At 43.2% G+C, this 22,617-nt stretch overlaps 1 long non-coding RNA gene and 1 pseudogene across 1 annotated transcript in view; one reads left to right on the top strand and one right to left on the bottom strand.

Moving 5' to 3' along the window:
• Window positions 1-22,617, bottom strand: part of LOC132007235 (uncharacterized) — a 198,045-nt gene that overhangs the window by 148,685 nt on the left and 26,743 nt on the right. The gene's annotated exons all lie outside the window — the stretch shown is intronic.
• On the top strand, window positions 18,859-19,168 carry LOC132007621 (ATP synthase subunit f, mitochondrial-like; annotated as a pseudogene).

Here is a 22,617-nt window from a genome sequence, read left to right as displayed (position 1 = left end):
TCGATCCCAGGACCCTGGGATCGAGTCCCACATCAGGCTCTCTGCTCGGCAGGGAGCCTGCTTCCTTCTCTCTCTCTCTGCCTGTCTCTCTGCCTACTTGTGATCTCTCTCTGTCAAGTAAATAAATAAAATCTTAAAAAAAAAATAAAAAGAAATAAAATGCCTGAAACCTCTGGAAATACTGCGCAAGCCGGGACAGGGCGGACCGGGCATCTGAGGAGGCACGGTGTGTGCCCGCGCCCTGGGAGATGGCTCCAGCGGTGCTCATCGTGGGATATCCTCGAAACTTCTTCATGCTCCCTTGCCAGGCCCTGTAGTTAGAACGCAACATTATTATATCCTCGACCAACGCCTTTTGGTGTGTCCTCTTTGGCAATGTCTCTTAAGGGCGCCGTGGTCTCTATTTCCCTTAGTACACCGTCACTATGTTCATCTTTTTTCTTTAAGATTTTATTTATTTGAGAGAGAGAAAGTGAGAGAAAGAATATGAGCAGAGGGAGGGGCAGAGGGAGAGGGAGAAGCAGACTCCCCGCTGACCAGGAAGCTTGACGTGGGGTGCCATCCCCGGACTCCAGGATAGTGACCTGAACTGAGGGCAGATGCTTTACCAACCGAGCCACCTGGGTGTCCCCCCCACACTTATGTTCACCTTTAATTGCCTCTTACCTTCAGAAAGTTCAGGTCTTGAGAGTCTATATTGAATGTGTGACAAGATGCCAACCATGGACAAAAGGGGTTTTCAAAGATCACACACAGGTTTTCCTAGGCTATGCTTCCTAGGGCTTGTTGGCCATATGTAGCGAATATTTCCTGGGTGTTCCCTGTGTCAGGGCCCACACTTTACTTTTTTTTTTCATTTTTATATAGTGAGTATATATAAAAATATATAAATTTATATATATAGATACATATAAATCAAATCTTTATAATATCCCTGGAAAACCGGTACTAGCAAAACCCTGGCATGAGTGATTAGGAGTATTTGGAATTCCAGATGTGGAGGAGACAATAAAACAAGCATACAGAAGCGAAATGAAAGGTTAAGAGCAAGTCGGAATGTGAGATGGATACCCAAAGAAGGCCTCACTAAGAAGATGACATTCAAGGAAAGGAAGTAAAGAGGCAAGGAAGAACATTCTAGAGAGAGAAAACACGAAGTGCCGAAGCCTAAAGCCGGCACCCACGGCACGTGTGAGAACAGCAAGAGTACCATCGTGAACGAGGTGGTAACGCCAAAACCCAGAGTGCCAGTTAGCAATTTCTTCCCTCTCAGTTCCAAAATTTGTGTTTTCTGTCTCTTGGCTGGACCCGAACCAATATACCTAGCTTAAACTACGTTAATTTGTTTGAAATACTCATCCCTCTCCCTCCACCCCCGCCAGTCCTGAGTGTCTAATCTTCTGGGGAAACTATGGAAGTAAATGAAGTTTAGCCCAACATTCAGCCATCAGGGGCCCCCTCATTCCTTAATCACTCTCGATCTGGAGATATAACTAGCCGAGCTATAGCCGTTGCTTAAAGGGTTCTCCAGCTGCAACTAAATTAATTCACATTAACACATATTTAGATGAAGACATGATAGAGAAAATAATGTGGTGCTAATAAAAAGGAGCTATAGAAAAATCAACTAAAATATTCATAAATGCCATTTCCAGCTAACAGTACACAGATTTTCCTGCTGCTTCTCTTGCGAAACTTTTCTTCAGATCTAACGTTGTTGCTAGATATGAAAAGGAATGCTCATGAGAATAACTAAGAGTAATCATGTGCTTTACAAACACATAATTGAGAAAATAATAACAAAAGGGATGGATAAAAAAAAACATCAGTTTTGCTTTTAAAGGAAAATTCAAACGATGCTTCACCCAGAAATACTTACGTAATCAACACTTTAATGAGCTCCAAAATGCAGTACTCTTCTTAATTTCCAGCAGGTATTATAAGCTCATAAAATCATGTTATTTTAAGCGAGGAAAAAACTCATAACTATTACAGAGAGGAAAACTCTGTGCTATTTTGCCGTAATAAGTTTTTCCCCTTCCCGACACTCTAAATGCCTATAATTTTAGTCACCAAGACCCTACATAAAGTTTTACTAGCAGAAAGCTGAAGTGCCTTATTATCTTTTCTATTTATAGGACCCAGGTTCACCTGATATCTCGGTCTCTGGCATCCGTATTTTTAAAGCCAATACCACAGATGCAAAGAGACAACACCCTATTTAATCGGAGCTGCTAATTGACCTTTGAGGGACTGAACAGCAGAGCTGAATTAACTTACATCAAAATTGCTGTTTTAAAGGGAAGAAGGAAATTGCCACACAATAGAGGAAACTTATAATGGAAAGACTTTTAAAATGCCTGGTTAGAACTGGTGGGCAGAGATGTCCAGAATATTTTTTTTTTTAATTCCACCCACAGTAGATGTGGCTGATTTCAGGTGTCGTTGAGGGGCTTACTGAAAGCCTAATGAGGAGAGGCAACGTGCCTGCCATTCTTCCTGCTCTTGGGAAGTGTCTGGCATGTAGAGGAAGCTCAACCAGCTTAGATTAAATACGTTGTATCACAGGAAAAACATGGTATATGATGAATGTGTCGACTGGGTGGAGATGGGAGTTAAGCATCAGGGTAGACCCTACTGTTTCCCAGACTTTGGTCATTCCTGGGACATGTACAGGCTAGTTTCCACATCCCTTATATTCCCCCATATTCTTACTTTTAAAAAAAGAAATTTATTTATTTATTTATTTATTTGAGAGAGAGCGACGGACAAAGATAGTGAGAAAGAGCCCAAGCAAGGAGGAGAGGGAGAAGCAGGTTCCCCAAGGAGCAGGGAGCCCGACACAGGGCTCGATCCCAGGACCCTGGGATCATGACCCGAGCTGAAGGCAGCCTCTCAACCCACTGAGCCACCCAGGCGCCCCTCCCCCATATTCTGATTTGCTCAACACTGCTCTTTTCATTGACCCCCATTTTCCACTTAAATAAATTGTGCTTCAACCTAGTCCCTAAGATCCATGAAGTCAGACGTGTTCTCACGCTCATTATTTTTGCCACACATGCAAACAACTGCAGAACTTTTAAAATTGAAAAGGTCCCTACATGTACACCCCCAAACCTCTGCCACTTCCTAGCTCTGTGACCTCAGGGCAATTGCCTCATGTTTGGAGTTCCACCACAGAGCAAGGTGTCTTATGCGCAGGAAACACCTCTTTCCGGTTGGGGCTACGTGGCCGATGCTGGGAATGTAGATTTGCCGTGGATCTTGCCTTCATCAGGTTCCCGTTCTCGATGGAGAATGCGATGCATAAAAGCTTTTCCACACTCCCCTCTGTGACACACAAGCAATATCTCGTTGTGTTTTGCTTTGCTTCAGTTTAGGGCTTAAGACAAAGTTTTCACAGTGAATTCAAGTTTGGTCATAATATGCTCCATCTCTCCGTAGATACGTTACGAAGAACTGGAACATTTTCTTCTGAGTTCGTTTATAATCGTGGTTCACATTTTTATCTTTTCAGGATTCAGTATTTGGACTATTTCCCAAAACATTAGAGACAGGTTGGAAGTCTTAAAAGATGCAAATCTGGACAATCGGGGGATTCAATGGCACAGGAACGATTTTTAAGTCAGCAGCGAGAGAAGATTCTAGGAGGCAGCTGAGTCAAGTCAATGACCACGGTTTGGCAGTGACTTGGGCACCAAGATTTCTGGCAATGAAAGTCCAAAAAGGGAAACATGGTGGATCTTCAGTGACTGAAGAAAGAAGGTACATGTATTAGTCTGCAGAAACGAGCTTTGTTTCCACAGAGGACAAAAGTCTGATGCTAATCCTGTGAGTCCCCGTATAAGAAGCACCGAGGTGCAGAGCGGGCGACACTTTCAACTGTAACTGCGCAAAAAGACACAGAAGCACTGTTCACAAATAGGCCATTCTTGTCCAGACCCTTCAACGAGCCAGAGAACATCACGTTCCCCCATAGTTAAGGAAGGCATCTCGGCAGAGCCGAAAACAGACTCTGAGCTCCTAAGGCACTCAGAGATGTTGGTAGCCCCGCAGCGAGAGGCCTCACAGATTCCAGAAATGACTAAGCCGCACCCCTGTCACAGCATTTCGGTCAGGTTACAGCTTTCTGACCTCAGCTTCAGGTATTCCGGAATTACCTCAAATGGGAACCTCACGCTTGAGAGACCATATGTGCTAAACGGTACCGCTGTAACATTTGCTGCTCCCAGACTTGCCCAGAACCCCACTGTCGGCTGGCTCGGGCCGGCGGCAAAGTAGCACTTCGCATCTCCCGGACACCAGACTCAGGCCTGTAACTTGGTGTGGCCAACGACAAGCTCAAGTGTCATGGGGCAATTTTGGGTAGAAGCGTTCAGGGCCCCGGCGGGACACAGGATTCTTCTCTTTCACTTTGCCCTCGGCCCTGAGGCTGGTGTGGCTCAGGAGGGGCCTGCTCCCCTAGCCTGCTTCTCAGGATGAAGGAGCTATGGAGGACAGTGCTTGGCCCGTAAAGGTTGTGCAAGGTGAGTGAGGAAACTTTTGCCTCTGGAAGTACTGAGGTTTGGAGGCTGTTGACTGTAGGATAACTTCACAAAAACGGACTGATAGGCAAAAATACACTGGAAAGAAAATTACTTTGCTTTCATGAAGTAACTCTCGGTTGAGCTTGTGTTCTACCAGAAAGTTCTGTGCTACATTATGTGGGAAATACAGCTTCCATTCTTACCGTTTTTAATTCAGGGATATAGCTAATTGACTTCCTCAGTTTATAGAGCAAATAATTTTAACAAGAATCCCTGATAAGCACGCCAAAAATGAGTGCTGAGCTAGCTGCGACGCATCCAGAGGGGTAGGTGGGGACGGACACAAAGACACTAACATGTATTTGCATTTTTTTAATGCGCTAGGTGCTCGCCCTGTATTGTTTCATTTAATGCTGACGGGGACCCCAGGCTTGCCCCCCTTTCACAAATGTCATTCCGAAGGGCTACGGAGTGAGACAGCTGGAATTTGAGCCTCCATCTGACCGACTCCAGAGTCTTGACTCTTCCCATTACAGGTTCGCTTCCCGTCGCTCAGCACAGGATGATCTGACGACACAGACACAAAGCGTCAAAGCATCGTTCCGGGGACTACTAGAGAAGTCTCTGGAAGCCTAGTCGTGCACTGAGTTTGAAGATAAAGGGGTCAGGCTGTAAAGGATTATCTGATAATGTTTATAGGCCTGTAATTTGGGTTGAAGATTAATTCCAGTATTAACTATAGTTTATTATTTTAATTGTCAAGGTAATAGACAGTCATAGAAAATGTGGAAAATACAAAAGCACCACAGAATGGTGAAATCAACGCTCTTGAGGGTCAGGAATTTCTAAACTTAAAAGCAGTGGGGCAATATCAAAGAAAAATACATATTTGACCGCACAAATGTTAAACAAATGCTGTTATCTCAGGTAGAGGCTTTAAATTTCAGCAGATACATGGCTTTTGATATATTCGGTAGGATTCCATTCATGGACAATCTGGTATTTCTATTCACTGTTGTGATAATACAGTTTTATATAATATAGTCATTAATATTATATAATATGCTGATTTCAATGTCACATTAACATATGTTAATATGTAATTATATAATATAATTAATATATAATATATTGGCGTTAATTGACATTATCAATAATGTATGTCACACCTTTTTCACAGGTTTGTTGTGAACTTAGAACTAGAAACTGGGAGTGGGGAACATGGGCCGCGTAGATACGTGAGGAATCTGACAACAAGAGAGGTCACAACCACTGGCCTGGCGTGAGAACAGGAAGCCCTGGGTCCCAGCTCTGCGGTTACCGAACGGGCGCAAGGACGCAGGATGGTTTCTCTCGGACCAAATGCGACATGCGGGCCAGGTGGTAGGGAGAGCTAGTCACCTGAAGCCTTTCTGAGTCTTGCCAAGGCAGACTGCCTACCGGGGTAAAGCGATCCAATAGAAGATAAAAATGCTGAATTCTCAGGATAAAAGGCAGGCACGTAGTGCTGATCGATTCTTGCCACTGGGGGAACCTCTAAAGCAAAGAGTCAGATCGGACCATCCACCAAGCCCAAGGAAAGGCAACTGTAAACATCTGCCATAAGCAGATACCTGGAGGCCTGGTCAAGAGAGAACTTCCTGACCCTGACCTTCCCTCCTTCTATCCCAGAGAGGTCGGAAACCGTAACTACACTCTGGCGTGGAGGGGCGGCGGGTGGAGAAAGGAGGAAATGGATGAGGGAGAGTCACGCGCATGGAGGCTAGAATTCTTCATCTTGAAGTTCAACGTTTTGTTATCTTTACCCTAGACTAGACTAGACTAGTCATTACTAAAGCAGAACGATCACCAATGAAAGCAACCAGTGGACTTCATAGCGACTAAGGCTGAGTGAATAAGGTACAAAGACTGCCTACAATTTCATTCATGGACTCCAAACCAGATTCCCCAAGAGGGATTTACAGTAATAGCGGAGAAAAAAAGATTACTATTTCTCGTCAGCGTACTCCCAGGTAAATGTGCTTCATACAATTGCTTTCATCTTCCATGACTTGAAAGGTAAGCACCTACTTTTTTGCACTAGTGTCCATTTAAGCATTCTTTCCTCTTTTGGACGCAGGCGCTGAGTATGTACTATGTGCCAGGTCGTGTTCTAGGTATTCAGGAAATTTCCGTGATCAAAAGATGAAGTTGACATTCCAGGGGGGAGAGAAAACCAAAAATGATTTAAATATAAATAAAATAAGAGTCTCAAAGGTGGTCTTGCTCAGGAGGGACGATGTAAGCTGAGATCCGAATGAGAAGAAGTAGACAGCTGTGTACACTTTTTGGAGATGATATTATTGGCAGAGAGAAGAACTCGTGGACAAACCCCAAGGAAAGAACTAGCTCGGTTTGCTCGAGGGACAGAAAGAAGGCCTGTGTGACTGGAGCATTGGTGAGCTAAGCAGAGAGTGTTGGGGATTGACTTTGGAGAGGCAGAAGGTCCAGGTCATGTAAAGAAAGGCTTGTTTGTAAGCCAGGGTAAACAATTTGGATTACATTCCAAGGCAACTGGCAAGCCACTGGGGGAGTTTCAGCATGGCGGTGACATGATGAGGATTACATTTTAAAATCACTCTGGCTACTGCGAGTAAGCGAGACTATGAGGAATGGGAGCAGAGAGATAAGTCGAAGCAGGGGTGCCTGGGTGGCTCCAACGGTTAAGTGACTAACTCTTGGTTCCAGCTCGGGTCACGATCTCAGGGTCATGAGCTAGAGTCCTGCGCCGGGCTCCGCGCTTAGCATAGAGTCTGCTTGCGACTATCTGCCCCCACCCAAATAAATAAATAAATCTTTTTTAAAAAAATTTCGAAACAATATAATGGTGACTTAAACCAGAGTGGTCTAATTACATTAATGGCACTACTATTTGCTGACACCTGAATAGACTGGGAGAGGTACAGGCTTAGAGGGAAATCCAAAGGTCTGTTTTTCATGTGCTGGGTTGGAGATGCCTAGCTGGCACCCAGGAAAGGGTATCATGTAGGATGTGGTTATGTACCATTAAGGCAGAAGCTCAGCAGAGATGTCACAGCAGAATACAGACTTGGGATCTTTGGAATATGTTACGTAAAACCACGTAACAAATGAAATCACCTGAGAAGGGAGTAGAGTAAGAACAGAAAAGTGGCCCAAGATTAAATTCTTGGGACACCATATTCTACAGGTCCAAGAGAAGAGAAGCTAGGAAGAGAGACCGAAAAGGATCAGCCAGTGAAACAGAAGAAAAAACACAAGTGTGTGGGATCAAGGAAACAGATAGAAGCAAGTGTGTCCACAAGTAGGGAATAGTCAACCACGTGAAATGCTACTGAGCAATTAATTGAGAGGGAGATAATGAAGTGACTACAAGCAATCTCAATAGCAAGTATCTGACTTCGCTTTATGGACCTTAATATCTTCTGTGGTCGCACAGTCAACAAATGTTATCGGAAAATGCAGTCATGTTTGCAGTTATTTATCAACTTTGTAAGTTGCTGTGCTTTCTTAGCCTGAATAAATATTCACTTTCATGCCTCAATTTGTATTCTTTTTCCTAAATGGGCCCCAAAATTGTAAACGCTTCTGGGGGCACAAACCCTAGATCTATACATGTTGAGGACAGATAGAGATAGATCAACCATTTCTTTTCAACATAGTCAAAGTGAATGAGAATTTGATGTCTTGGCCTAATCTACAATTTTTAACTCAAACTATCTGCCCTCTCAGCTCTGTAGTTGATGATCTACTGTTTTCTTCAATTTAGTATTTTGGAGAAGACTAAGGGTAGTCTGAACTTGTTTCTTTGTGGATGACTACTCTTAGGTTACTATGTTTGTTTTTTATTTTGGTGGGCTGTAGACACTTGAAAACTAGGATTCTTTGTGACATTTAATATTTTTACCTGATGTGAATCTGTTTTTATTAATTTTTTTATAGAAGCCGGTGAACACCCTTATTTTCTAGATTTAATGTCTTTCTTGAGATCAGAAACTTTTTTCCCATGTGTTTTTCTGCAATATTGCTTCTGTTTCATCTTTATTTGTAGCTCTTATCTACTGGACCCCTCCACCATATTTACTGTCACCACCTCCATTATCTTCCTGTCTCTTCTTCTCTGGGTTCTTGAAGTTTTTTAAGTTCAGCTTCTTATTTACTAATTCAATTTTCTGAGATGTTAATTCTACTCATTGTTTCCACACAGTTATTTTTACACTGTGTTATTCATCTTTCAGTAGTCTATCCTTTATTCATATTGACAAAAATAGCATGGGAAAATGTGATAGGAACTTGAACTTGGTCACAAAGGACCACAGAGATGCCGGCACTGTCCATTATATTCCCCCATGCCAATCGCCCCAAACAAAGAGGTCTTAAAACTTATCTCTGAAATTAATTCTAGTGTTGATAATATATCAAGAAAGCACTGAAAGGAGGTAGTTTTAGGAGAGTTGAGAGTAGATTTCTGACTGATGTTGCATGGAAAATTTAGGGCTAAAGAAAGACTCTGAGGCTTTAGCAGGTCTTGACGCTCTATTGTTCATTTGCAAAGCCAGAGAAAAACTTAATAGGGAGAAAGTCCAGGGAGCAGAGAGCTAAAAACACGACTTGAGAATGCTCACATTAGCACAGCAGCATTGCAGGGGAATGCAAGAAGGTTGCCATCATCCGCTCTGACTGCTAAGTGACTCCAGCAGCAAGCTGTTGGGTATGGTCCTCACCAGATAGCCCACCAAGAATCTTCCGACAGGCCAACTTGTGAAGGGCTTCCCCTGCTGAAGACAGTCTGTTAAGAATGGAAGAAGTACCTACTTCCTTAAACGTAGGGACACCAACACAAGGCCCCAAGGATAATAATCAAGGAAACATGACACCACTAAAGGAAACTAACAAAACACTAATTACTGGCACTAAAGAAATGGAGATCTATGAACTATCTGACAAAGAATTTAGAATAATCTTCTTAAAGAAATTCAGTGAGGGGCACCTGGCCAGCTCGGTAGGTGGAGCGTGCAACTCTTGATCTTGGGGTTGTGAGTTTGAGCCCCATGTTGGGTGTAGAGACTACTTAAAATATTTTTTAAAAAAGACATTCTGTGCACTACAAGAAAATACAGACAACTAAATGAAATTAGGAAAACAAAATGACAAACTCAACAATAAAATAGAAACCATTAAAAAAAAAAAACCTGGAAATTCTAGCAGTAAAGAATACAATGAACGAACTGAAGATTTCAATAGAGAACTTCAACAACAGACTTCGCCAAGCGTGAGAAAGAATACGTAATTGGGAAAACAGGTCATTGTAATCATCTAGTCCGAGGAGACTTAAAAAGAATGAAAAAAGTCTGCATAAATTACAGAATACCATTAACAGAAACAATCTACATGTTATTGGAGTTCCCAGAAAGAGAAGAGAAGGGGAAAGGGGCAGGAAGCTTATTTAAACCAATAATGACGGAGAACTTCCCAAACCTGAGCAAAGAGTTGGACGTCCAAGTTCATGAAACTAATAGGTCACTCCAAAATTCCAACCAGAGAGGAGTTGGGTGGGGGTGGGCGGTGGGTGAAATAGATAAAGGGGATTGATAGTATATTTGTCTTGATGAGCATTGGGAAAGGTAGAGAATTGTTGAATCATTGTATTGTACACCTGAAACGAATATAACACTATATGTTAATCACAGTAGGATTTTTCAAATTCCAACAGAAAATTATCTTCTCTAAGACACATTAAAATAAAACGATCTCAAGTCAAAGACAAAGAGATAATGTTAAAAGAAGCAAAGGGAAAAAAAGTTCTCACATTTAAGGGAACACCCATAAGGCTATGGGCATATTTCTTAGTAGAAATCTTGCAGGACAGAAGCAAGTGGGATGATACATTCAAACTGCTGGGAAAAAAAAAAAAAAAAACCCCACCCTGCTAGCTGAGAATGCTTTACCAGGCAAAACTGTGTTTCAGAAATGAAGGCAAGATAAAGACTTTCCCAAACAAATCTGAAGGGGTTCACAACCACTAGTCCTGCCTTACAAAAAGGAGTTCTTTGAGCAGAAACAAAAGACCAATGACTAGTAAAGTGAAAATATATGAAAAAGTAAAACATACCAGTAAAGGTGAGTATACAGTCAAATTCAGAATATTCTAACACTGTAATATTGCACTGTGTCAATCACTTCACTCAAGTATAAAAGATTAAGTACAAAAGAACTGAAAATAACTATAGTTACAGTAGTTTGTTAAATGATACACAAAATAAAAAGAGGTAAATTGCGACACCAAAAGCATAAGTATAGGGGAGGAGTAAAAGGGTAGAGTTTTTCTATGTGATCAAAGTTAAGCTGTTAGCAGTATAAAAAAGACTGTTATCCATAAGATATTTGATGTAAGTTTCGTGGTAACCAAAAAACAAAAAGAGGAGATACACAAAAGATAAAGAGAAGGGAATCAAAGCATACTATTATGGAAAAGTGTCATTTCACAAAGGAAGACTTCAGAAGAGGAAGAAAGGAACCTGGCAAAACAGCCTGAAGGCAATTAATAAGATGCCATCAGTAAGTCCTTATCTGTCAAGAATTACTTTAAATGTAAATAGATTACTTTCTTCAATCAAAAGGTACAGAGCAGCTGACAGGATTAAAAACCACGATGTAACTATATACTGCCTACAAGAGACTCATTTGAGAGACTCATTTCACACTGAAGGACACGTATAAACTCAAAGTAAAGGAATAGAAAAAAAAAATTCCATGCAAATAGAAACCAAAAGAGACCAGGGGTGGCTATACTTATCCGACAAAACACACTTTAAATCAAACCCGTAACAAGAGAAAAGGTGACTGTATAATGATAAAGGGGTCAGTTGCTCGAAAGGATGTAACACTTGTAAATATATGTGTGCCCAACATTGGAGCACATAAATATATTAAGCAAATATTAACAGACCTGAAAAGAGAACTGGATGATGTGGTTGGTGTGTGTGTGTGTGTGTGTGTGTGTGTGTGTGTGTGATGGAATATTATTCTGCCACACAAAAGTAGGAAATGCTTGCAACAGACTGTGCAGCCACCACCAAGAATGAGGCTCAAGACCTTCCTGTCAAGAAGGAGGGACAAAGGACAAAGGAACAAAGTGACAGGCGGCATGGCTTCCGAGTTCTCCAAGATCTGACTTGTTCACAGACCCACTGCTCGCATTCTCCCCACCATCAACCAGAACCAGCAAGGGAACCCCAGGAAATTCTACGAGGGTAAGAAGGACAAGACCCTGATCTGCACCCCCAGAAGACACATGCCATGTGCCGCCGACTGAACAAGCACGAGGAGAACCCGAGACCAAGAAGCAGCGGCAGGTGCAGCGGCTGTACCCGCTATGGAAGGATGCGGCCCAGGCCTGAGCAGCAGCGTCTGTACCACACAAACACACAAGAGAACAAAGCAGGAAATCCTTTGGTGGCAACACGGATGGACTTTGAGGGCATCACGCTAAGTGAAGTAAGTCAGACGGAGAACCACGAGCACGGCCTGTTCTCACGCCTACGTGTTATCCAAAAAGGCTGAACTCAAAGAAGCACAAAGCAGACTACTGGTTGTCAGGGGTGGGGGTGGTGGAAATGGAGAGGTGTTGGTCAAAGGGTACAAACCTCCAGCAATAAGATGAAAGCGCTCTGGGATCTGAGCTACAGCATGGCAACCAGAATTCACAGCACTGTATTGAACACGCACAAGCCAGAAGAGAGCAGACCTTCGCTGTTATCACCAAAAGACAATGGTAATTTATATAAGGGAACTGACATGTTAACTAACCTTATGCGATCATCATTTCAGTGCATACGTGTTATATCCATTCTCTAAATCCATTTCACTACGCATACACAGACATCATCCGCACCGCGTACACCTGATACTCGTATTTGTTATGTCACTATACCTCAGTAAAGCTGGGGAAAAGTAATAGCAAAGGAAACAGAAATGCTTCAGAGAACAGAAGAGGAGGAGGAATGGAATGAAAGGGACCAGCAGTGTTTTGCATCCAAAGGAAAAAAAAAAAAAAAAAAAAAAACAAGATGTTACAAAATCAGTAGGATCAGAAAAAGTTCTTGAAACTTAAAAATACGACCGCTGAAATTTAAAGTGTAATTAAAATATAACATAGACATCTTCTAGGCAGAACAAAACTGAAAGAAGAAGAAAACTGTGAGGAAAAATATAAAAGAAATTCAATACAGGTTGTCTCACACTCAACAAACAGGTGTTCTGGAAAGACAGAAGTGCAGGGGACAGATTGTGAGAAGGAACAAAAGCAAGCTTCCTGGAGCTAATGGACTTCAGCGTTCCCAGCACAGGAGCCCAGTCAGCGCCCAGCCCAGATTCAAAGTGAAAAGTTCCACACGTGGACCCATCATGACATTTCAGAAGATACCCCATTTCAGGACGAGAAGATACCCCAGCCCTTAAGAGAAAACTTTAGGTTACCTACAAAGGAATGACAGGACTGGATTTCTCACCATCAAGAGGAGATTCGAGAAGATAATGGAGCAATGCCTTTGAGACCTGGGGCCACTTTTTAAGCGAAAACCCCCCACACAGCCAAAGTACTTCTCAAGGTTGAGAACAGGATAAAATGAGTTTTCAAACGATCCAAAAATTCAGGTTTCTCTCGGGAAGGCAACCGAATGTAGACAGCAGTAAGCAAAGGAAAACGTGTCATCAGGAGACAGTGTGCGTTGCCAACGGAAGTGAGCGTCCCACTTCCTCTCACGTGTCCCAGCAACCTCTCACCAGAGGAGTAGCTCAGAAATACTGCCGGAAGTTGTTCAGATGGGCAATCAAATCGTTACTATATTACTTAAACTTACAAAAGGAATCAAGAGAGGAGCTAGGAAAAAACCATCCTGGGGGAAGGTTGGGGAGCAAAAAGTGAAGATGTATAATGTTCGCCACAAAACAGTGATGTATACGGTTATTTAGATATATATCACTAAAAAGAAAAAAAAAAAGGAAATTTATTACTAACCAGAAGCAAGAGTTAAAAGAGCTAAAGGAACAGGATTGATGGTTGAGAGATGAAGAGCAAAAGAACGTTGCTTTTCATTTTAAGCCGAAAACATTGGTGGTGAATGGACTGGATCACCATCAAGACCAGTGGGGGGCCACTGTAACTGTTTAGCTACGAAATGGGAAGGTCTCGAAGGAGAGCACTGGCTGCGGGTATAAAAGAGATGCCTTTGAGAGAGCCTACTAGTGGGTGACAATCACTCCAGTGCTTCCAGATCAAGGGATTTTATTTCTTTAAGACTTTATTTATGTAGGGTCGCCTAGGTGGCTTAGTCCTTAAGCGTCTGCCTTCGGGTCAGGTTATGATCCCAGAGTCCTGGGATGGAGCCCCACGTGTCGGGCTCCCTGCTCAGTGGGGGGCCTGCTTCTTCCTCCCCCACTCTCCCTGCTTGTGCTTCTTCTCTCGCTGTGTCTCTCTGTCAAATAAATTAAACCTTTGAAAAAAATTTTTTAAGATTTTATTTATTGGGGCACCTGGGTGGCTCAGTGGGTTGGGTAACTGCCTTCGGCTCAGGTCATGATCCCGGAATCCTGGGAATGAGTCCCGTATCAGGCTCCCTGCTCTGTGGGGAGTCTGCTTTTCCCTCTGACCTTCTCCCCTCTCATGCTTTCTCACCCTCTCTCTGTCTCAAATAAATAAATAAAATCTTTTTTTAAAAGATTGAGTGGGGCTGAGGGGCAAAAGGAGAGAGAGAGACTCCCTGCTGAGCAGGGAGCCCAATGCAGGACTCGATCCCAGGACCCTGAGATCATGACCTGAGCCAAAGGCAGAGGCTTAACCCACTGAGCCACTCAGGGACCCCCAGATCAAGAGCTTTTAATTAAGAAGTAATATTTCTGTGCAGTGTTTGTTCTCTGTTTACCTGCAGCCCTCTTACAAAAATTGCTACACCTGTGGAGGAGACCTCATTGGTCCTTTTTAATTATTGATACTTTCCAATATACTGCTCACATGCAGAAGTGTCAGGTTGTACAGCTCAAAAATGTCGTGGGTACTTATAGCTCAATCGCTCTGAGTAGAATGGGGAAATAGAAAGAGAATGATTTGACAGACTGTTGTCGAAAGAGACTTTTTCTGGTGGTGGGCAGACTGGGGATAAAATCAGGGTGGCTTGTATCTATATATCCAAAAATAATCTGTGTTCCACAGACCAATAGTAAAGCAATGGTAGGAAAATTGATGGTGTTGTGACATTGTTTTGCTCAAACTAAATACTGCAGCTTATCTCTGTAATTGTGATATTTAGAAAGGACATCACCAAAAAAGATGGGGACATAAATCACCACAGAAAGCTATGGCATCGGCTTTGGGCAGGAGCAAGAAAGAAGTCCCACAGAGCACCCACTGAGCTCCAAGAGAAGCTGATTGAAAGGCCATTAGCTCAGACGATGATGATGTAATCACATAGGTTAGCTGATAATGTGTGCCAAGTGCTTAGGAAGCTCCTTAAACTAGAATAGTTAACAAGGCTGACTTCTTTCTGTCTGATGGGTAAGGCCTGAAGTACATTCCCCCAACAGGTGACATTAAAAAGACATAAAGAGAAATCTGGGCTTGGAGTTTAAAAAAAAAAAAAAAAGTGCACTGAGCACACATCTACTTGTGTTTCCTCCCAAGATCCTCTGGGAATCATCGAAAAGATTTTGGGGTGGGGGGAGCAGAAAAAGCCGTCTTAGTGCTAGAGGAACCGGAAAGGCAGCGGGCAGGAGCCTGGCATGTCTGAGGAATGGCGGGTTGTGGAGAGACAGCAGAATGCAGCCGACATGGAACTGAGCAGGAAACCCCAGAGAGCACAGGCCGAAGGAAGGAGCCATGCGGACAACGACTACAGAGCCGGGTACCTGCGGAATGGCACAGCCAGCCTGCCCCTCGGTTCTAGTCCGTCCCCCATTCTGCCCAGAGGGCCGTGGCTAGGGCTCGGGGGTCAGAGTTCGCAGGTTTGGGGAGGGAGGTGGTTTGCCCAGGGAGGGCTCTTGGTGTCTATGTGAGCGCCTGCCAGAGAAGCAGAGCGGGAGGTCACCCTGAATCTCCATATGAAGCTCTCGGGGGCAGAAAGAAATAAAAAGACAAAACCGAACTATAAAGAGCTCTGCTCAGACGTGCAACATACTAAGACCCGCACTTCCATCTCCCCCCCCCTTCTTTTGACACTTGTGGGCATTCCCCTGGCCAGCAGAGTCTTTGGGAAAAAAAAAACAAGCAAAATAGATGGGCAATTTTATAAGCTCTGTAAGAATTGAGGCACTTAACTAGCTAAGAGGAGGCTGAGACTTGGACAGAGCGGCCTAGGACTTGATCTGGAGAGTCCTTCTCGGTTCGCGCCCCCCCGCCCCCGCCCGTAACAGACAGAACTCCTTCCCTTTCGATGAGGAGGCCCCTTCTTCCCTTTGCCATCAAGAATCTCAGGAGTGCTCTTTAAATGTGATCGTATAAAGGAGAATTCTTATTCCTGCTCAAAATGTGGTTTGAAAAGCACTGTGCCCAAGAATTCCTCTTACGATCTTCTCCTGATGATGAACGTGACCCAGTGATCTCCCCCCCCCCCCCCCCCCCCCCCCCCCCCCCCCCCCCCCGCCCCCGCCCCCGCCCGGAAGCCCACTCTAGTTCTGGAAATGCACATAAAGGGCAATGCAGGGAAACTCAATGCAATTTTTTTTTTTCCTTGAAGATAAGGAGTTCCATAATCAGGAGTTACCTGTCACAGCGCACACAAATGTTGGCAGCTCGGGGTGTGAACCCCAAGGCTTTCTTCTCTCCTCTCTCTAGGTAGTGCACACTTCTCCAGCGAGCACAGGGGCGGCTAGGTGTTGAGATTTGATAGATAAGAGAGCTTGTGGTTATTTATAAAATCTACTTGTATAAAATAGCTTCTGAAGTGCTCGAGCGTGTGTATTTCCTGTGAGTTTTGCCTCTGCAGCTGTAACGCGGCGTAAAAGCTGGAGAGCCGCACAGCGCCCAGGCGGCACACTAGGTCCGCCAGCGACCGCTAGCCCTGTTTTTCCATGAAACTTTGCACACAAATAATTAAGTGCCTTGGGATTAATCTGCAGAGCCAAGGACGGAAGTTTCACTCCGGCCATGACTGGGGACTGCTTTATGAGATGGGATGGTATTGAAACAGGAGCTTCCACACTGAGCAGACGGTACTCTCTTAAACCCAGCAGTCTCGTCACAAGCGTGTTCAACACTCACTGATCTTCATCCTCTGAAGGTAAATTTTCAGAAAAATCCAGATGTCATTAGAAGGGAAATCTGTTGTTAAAAACTGAATGATTGGGGCGCCTGGGTGGCTCAGTGGGTTAAGCCTCTGCCTTCGGCTCAGGTCATGATCTTGGGGTCCTGGGATTGAGCCCCATGTCGGGCTCTCTGCTCAGCGGGGAGCCTGCTTCCTCCTCTCTCTCTGCCTGCCTCTCTGCCTACTTGTGATCTCTGTCTGTCAAATAAATAAATAAAATCTTAAAAAAAAAAAGTGAACGATCAACCTAGGTATATTCTTTAAGTCTAAAGCTATATCTGGGGGCACCTGGGTGGCTCAGTCATTGGGCATCTGCCTTCAGCTCAGATCATGATCCCAGGGTCCTGGGATCAAGCCCTGTATTGGGCTCCCTGCTTGTCCCTCTCCCTCTGCTGCTCTCCCTGCTTGTGCACTCTCGCTCTCTCTCTGTGTGTGTTAAATCAATCAATCAATCAATCAATAAAATCTTAAAAGAAAAAAAGCATCACCTGGTGAGAAAATAATGAAATTTGTCTGTTCCTAGAAAAATAGTTGGGAAGGCGATTCCAAAGTACACTGACTCAACTTCAACAGAACCAGTATAGTGTCCACAAGAAATAAAACAGAAAGGACTGCCACACTGGAGGCAAAGTGGCCCTTGTCGGTTGCCTTTCCAGAGGACAAAACCACATTATTACTGATCCCCTGCGAGCAAGGGCGATAGACTCATTAGGAAGGAGGGCTCTGGGAATGCTGGCAGGCAAGCGAGGCAGGCAGAAGGTACGTACAGCACTGGGAGCAGGACAACACTCACCTATCACAGATAAAATCCAAAAAGACTTACGGAAAATTTAACACCGTTACAGGCTGAGAATGATTCTAGGTGAAAACAAAACAAACAAAACAGGAAACAGTTGTGTAGAGTGTGACTTCAACTATAATAAATATTCAGTGTGGAAAATCTGTGTCTGTCTGAGAGAAAGAGATGCTTACAAATCTGCCACATTTCACAAGGACTCCCACCGCCGTACAAACTGGCAGTGGGCCCCAGATGCCCAAGAAGATCAGGCCAAAATCACTGTAATGCTAACTGGGGGTTATTACACACAGGAAAGAAAGAAGACTGTACCTCGCACCTAGGGAACAGAAGGGTGCCGCAGATGTTTACTCCACGAGTGCCTTGTGCGTGTCCGGCTCTTTGGCCCTCTGACATAGGATTGCTGGAGGTCTTGCCAAATACTTTCAGTGGCTATGGAAATGTTTCCTCCTGCCTTTATTGAGTCCTGGTGATGGGGGAAATGAAATAGATCAAGCTGTGAACATCGGGGATGAACTACGAGCGTAGAATGACAGCTCTAGTTTCTGGAATTAAAAAGTCTCATTATTGGGTTGTCATATTCAGGGAAGAAATGCCAAATGCTTAAGTGAACCTGCCTGGAGTTACACTGCAAACCATTAAGAAGAAATTAAGTAGAGGTGCCCAGAAAATCTGTAGCTATTTTGGTTGATGTTCATTATTTTTAAGTACAAATACTAATGGAATTTTATTTTCACTTCAATATTTAGAGTTTGAAAAATGCCTTCAAATTAGATTCTCTTGATCTCCACTCCATTCTCCCTGGCTACTGTGGTAAACACTGTTGGCTTCCTACCCAATAGCCTGACCTTTCCCTTCTCCCTTGCCAGCACAACCCAGATTTTGTTCAACCTCCTCTGAATTATAATTTCTTTCCCCATACTTGGGTGATGAGTTCTGATTGGACTTTCTAAGCCAAGCATTCCTCTCAGTAAATGCTTGGTTTGGCCTGGGCAAGTGATGTAATTCTGGCCAAGGAGACTTTAGGGGAAATCTGCCAGAAGCTTCTGGGAAGGTTTTCTTTGTTCTTAAAAAGGAATATATGAGAGATGCAGACTCTTGTTTTGAGAATTAAATGAGCGAATATATATTGCTTAGAACAGTGACTGGCAGACAGTCAATAACTGGCCCATAACAACTCAGTAATCCTTAGGTATCCAGAGCGGACACCTCGGACCCCAAGATGGTGTCCCCCGTACCAGTGAAGGAGAGGAAGCTCGTGGCCGTGAAACTAGGAGAGCTGCCAAGCTGGATACTGATGAGGGATTTCACCCCTAAAGGCACTGCTGGAGCGTTTCAAAGAGGTCACTGTGGGTATTACAAGTATGTCAATGTGAAGAAAGGGGGCGTCGCTGGTGCTGGCAGCTTCTGTGCTTTTCAACTACTGCCATTGTTACAAGGAACTCAAACATGAGCAGCTACTTCCTGGCCGTGACCTTTGCCTGGCACCCTTGAATCCTTTCATATCCTCACTGAGAATTAACTTCCAATAACAGATGACTGGTAAAAACAATCGTTAGGTATCAGTGCTGTTTTCTTGCTGTTGCTGTTATTGTAAATGTGTAGCACACTGCAGTGGCCAGGGTCCCCTAGATGTGGTAGTGGTTGTGAACACTGCATTTCTATCCATGCAGTGAGGATGAACACTAACCCACAACGGAGGCACATGGCCACAGAAAGCGTTTTGACAATAGCTAGGAAAACAAAGCTCTTCAAGCAAGAATTTTTCAACCGAAACATGCAGAAACTGGCTCAGAGCTAACAGGGACATAGATATGGAGCAACAGTATTTATCGCACTGTAGCCATAGAGAGAGCTCTGATGCTCCCTCAGTAGGAAGAAGGAATAATCTCACAGAACTTGTATTTATTTTTCTTTATTCTCCATTTGCCACCTCACTCCAAGCCCCCAAGCCAAATCTTTCCATATCTATAATTTATGTATTATGTATCGGTCGCATGGTAAGAACAAGAATATTAGAGCTGAAATCATAGAATAATATATTCTGGAAAATGAAAACTTCAAATTTAATGAAGAAACATTTCAATTTCCAGATAATTTTTATTTTTCTTCACTTATCTCTAATGTGAATACTAAAGGAAAGGTTTAGAAATACTGGCATATACAGGACACAAATGTCATTTCCTTTCCAAACTCTTAGGCAAGATATTAAAGCATAACAAGTATAGATATTAAGCATTCTAGTTTTATCTCTCTCAAGCATATATTTCAAAAATGGTACTTAATGGTTACAAAACTCATTAATGGACAAAAAAATGTTCAGCACCATAAAATAAAATAATGTCACACTAGTCCATGATGGATAAGATCAAACTTACATTAAAATATTAAGAAATTACATATACATTATCTTGGCATTTGTAAACTTGTACCTCTCTTCACTTTTTAACTAAAAAAAATAAATAATAATAAAACAATAAAATTAATTAATTAATACATTAAAATAAATAAACAAAAATCAAATAATAAAAATAAATAAACTTTTCATTAGAGTGATGGTAGCGGTGCTGTTCATGGGGTTCCATTTTCCACCAGGTAGATGCGAGGAAGGGTCTGAACCAATCCCAATTGTTATCTACATACTAGGTATTAGAATTTTGGCCTGGCACTTTCCCTATAGTCTTGTACAAGGCTTCCTCCACAACTGTGCCTCAGTTTCCACTTCTGTAAGATAAGATGCTGAGCCTCAAAGTGTCTTCCAGATTGGAGATCTGAAAACTCTCTTCACAAACTGGAAGAGACCACCACTATGTGTTCACACAATTTCATTTTCCTCCAGCGCACGCAGGAAGACAACATCTTCTAGTCTCCCCCCACCCCTTACATGTAGGTGGGACCACATGGCCCAGTACTGGCCAATGGAGTGTGGCGGAAGTGAAACACGTCACTTCCAGGCCTGGCCCCTACACTGCTCCATGCAATTTCCCCACATTCTCCCTCTCCCTCCCCACTGCAGGGGAGGGAGTAAAGCCATCCGAGATGATGGAAGATGATGATGGCCGGCAGCAGGGCTGCTCAAGAGAACTGCTGAAACAGAAATATCCGCATCAGATTTTATGCAGGTGTGAAATAAGCCCAAATTAGGTTAAGATATCACAAATTCCCTGTCATATGCTACCAAAATGAGCATTAGTTTGACTAATACAAACACATACACATACAGAACACACAGAGTCAGATCTACTGTCACTAACACGGACAGCAAAAGCTTGAACACTGGTCTGAACACCTCTCCAGGCTGAAACTTCCGATATTGTTAAGTCCAACAAGACTCTGGGAATAAATAAAAGCAAGGTGGTAACACAAATGCAAAACGCCATCTCCTCATAATGGAGCTACCATGAAATTTTTAAAAAGCTTTCTACATTGTGAATCTTATAAATTTGAATGAAAATGCATACAATCCAAGTATTTTCTGTTTTAAAACTGTGTGTCCTTGGGTTTGATCATGTAAATTGTCAATGTCACAATATGTACATGTGTCAAATCGACACTCTGTACATCTCAAACTTATACAATGTTATATGTCAATTATAGCTCAATAAAGCTGGGAAAATATAATGTAGATTGTCTTAAAATATAAACTACAGTCCAAACATGGGATTTGTAAATAAACTTTTAACAGACCACAGACTTAAAAACTGCAAGCTCTGAAAAATATTTCCCACAAATGTGCTTTTCAGAGGTATTCTTGCATACATGAGGATTCAGAATATTAGTTTTTTTGTGTCCTTCTTACTTTTTTTGATTTTTAAATATAATATTCTGCCTTAAGGGTGCTTAGAAGTACTATTTCACATCACTTATGACCACTATAGATATTAAAGTCTACAAAAATGTTTAATCAACACTTTATAAACTTAATCGATAGTGTTTATATAAGAAGTGGAAAAAGGTCAGAAATAAAGCTGACTAGTATTTACTGTATGAAATAACGTTTCAACCACTCAGAGAATAACCCTTAAAAATGAACAAAGTCCAAGGGGTGTCTGGCTGGCTCAGTTCATAAAGCACGTGACTCTCGATCTTGGGGTTGTGAATTCAAGCCCCACACTGGGCCTAGAGCTTCCTTTTAAAAAATGAACTAATTCCAAAGTTCAGGGATGAGTAAATGGTGATTTATTGTACTTTCTGAGTACATAGTTTTGTGCGTATTTGAACATCTGGGGGCAAATTGTTAAAGGGTGTGGGGTAGAATTAGGTCCAGGTCCTCATCCCCAGATGGTGTAAATACATTAGGTTATGTGGCAAAGGGAATTAAGGTTGCTGATCACCTGATCTTGAGATGGGGCGACTATCCTGGATTATCTGGGCAGATCCAATGTCAACACAAAGGTCCTAATAAGTGCGAGGAGGCAGGAGAGCAAGCCAAGGAACACAGGTGGCCTCTAGAAGCTGGAGAGGCAAGGAATGGCTCCTGGGCTAGCGCCTCCAAAGGAATGCCACAGTGAAACCCACCTCAGACGTCCGACCTGCAGGACTGTACAATAATAGCTCTGTGCTCTTTAAGCCACTAAGTTTGTCAGCAATGGAAAACGGTCCCCAGGAGAGACATGCGTCCTCCCCGCTTTCTCCTTGCGCTCTGTGGAGGGCACTGTAGTGGCCCCGGGAAGATGCCCACACTCTAATCCCCAGAAACCGTAGGTTCTGTTCCACAGCAAGGAGGAATTAAAGTCGTTCCATCAACTGACCTTGAGATGAGATTATGCTGGATTATCTGGAGGGGCCCAATGTCATCCCAAGAGTCCTTAAAGCTGGAAAGAGAGGCAGAAGAGAGGCTTCGAAAATGGAGGAAGGTGCCACGAGCCGAGAAATGTGGAAACGGATTCTCCCTTACAGCCCGCAGAGGGAACAGGGCCCCGCCGACGTCTTGACCGTAGCCCAGTGAGACCCCTCTCAGACTTCCGACTTTCCGGAGGAC

This window comes from Mustela nigripes, chromosome X (genome assembly GCF_022355385.1).
Source record: "Mustela nigripes isolate SB6536 chromosome X, MUSNIG.SB6536, whole genome shotgun sequence".
Taxonomy (NCBI): Eukaryota; Metazoa; Chordata; class Mammalia; order Carnivora; family Mustelidae; genus Mustela; species Mustela nigripes.
Note: the sequence above shows the minus strand (reverse complement) of the source record. Positions and strands in the feature narration are given on the sequence as shown.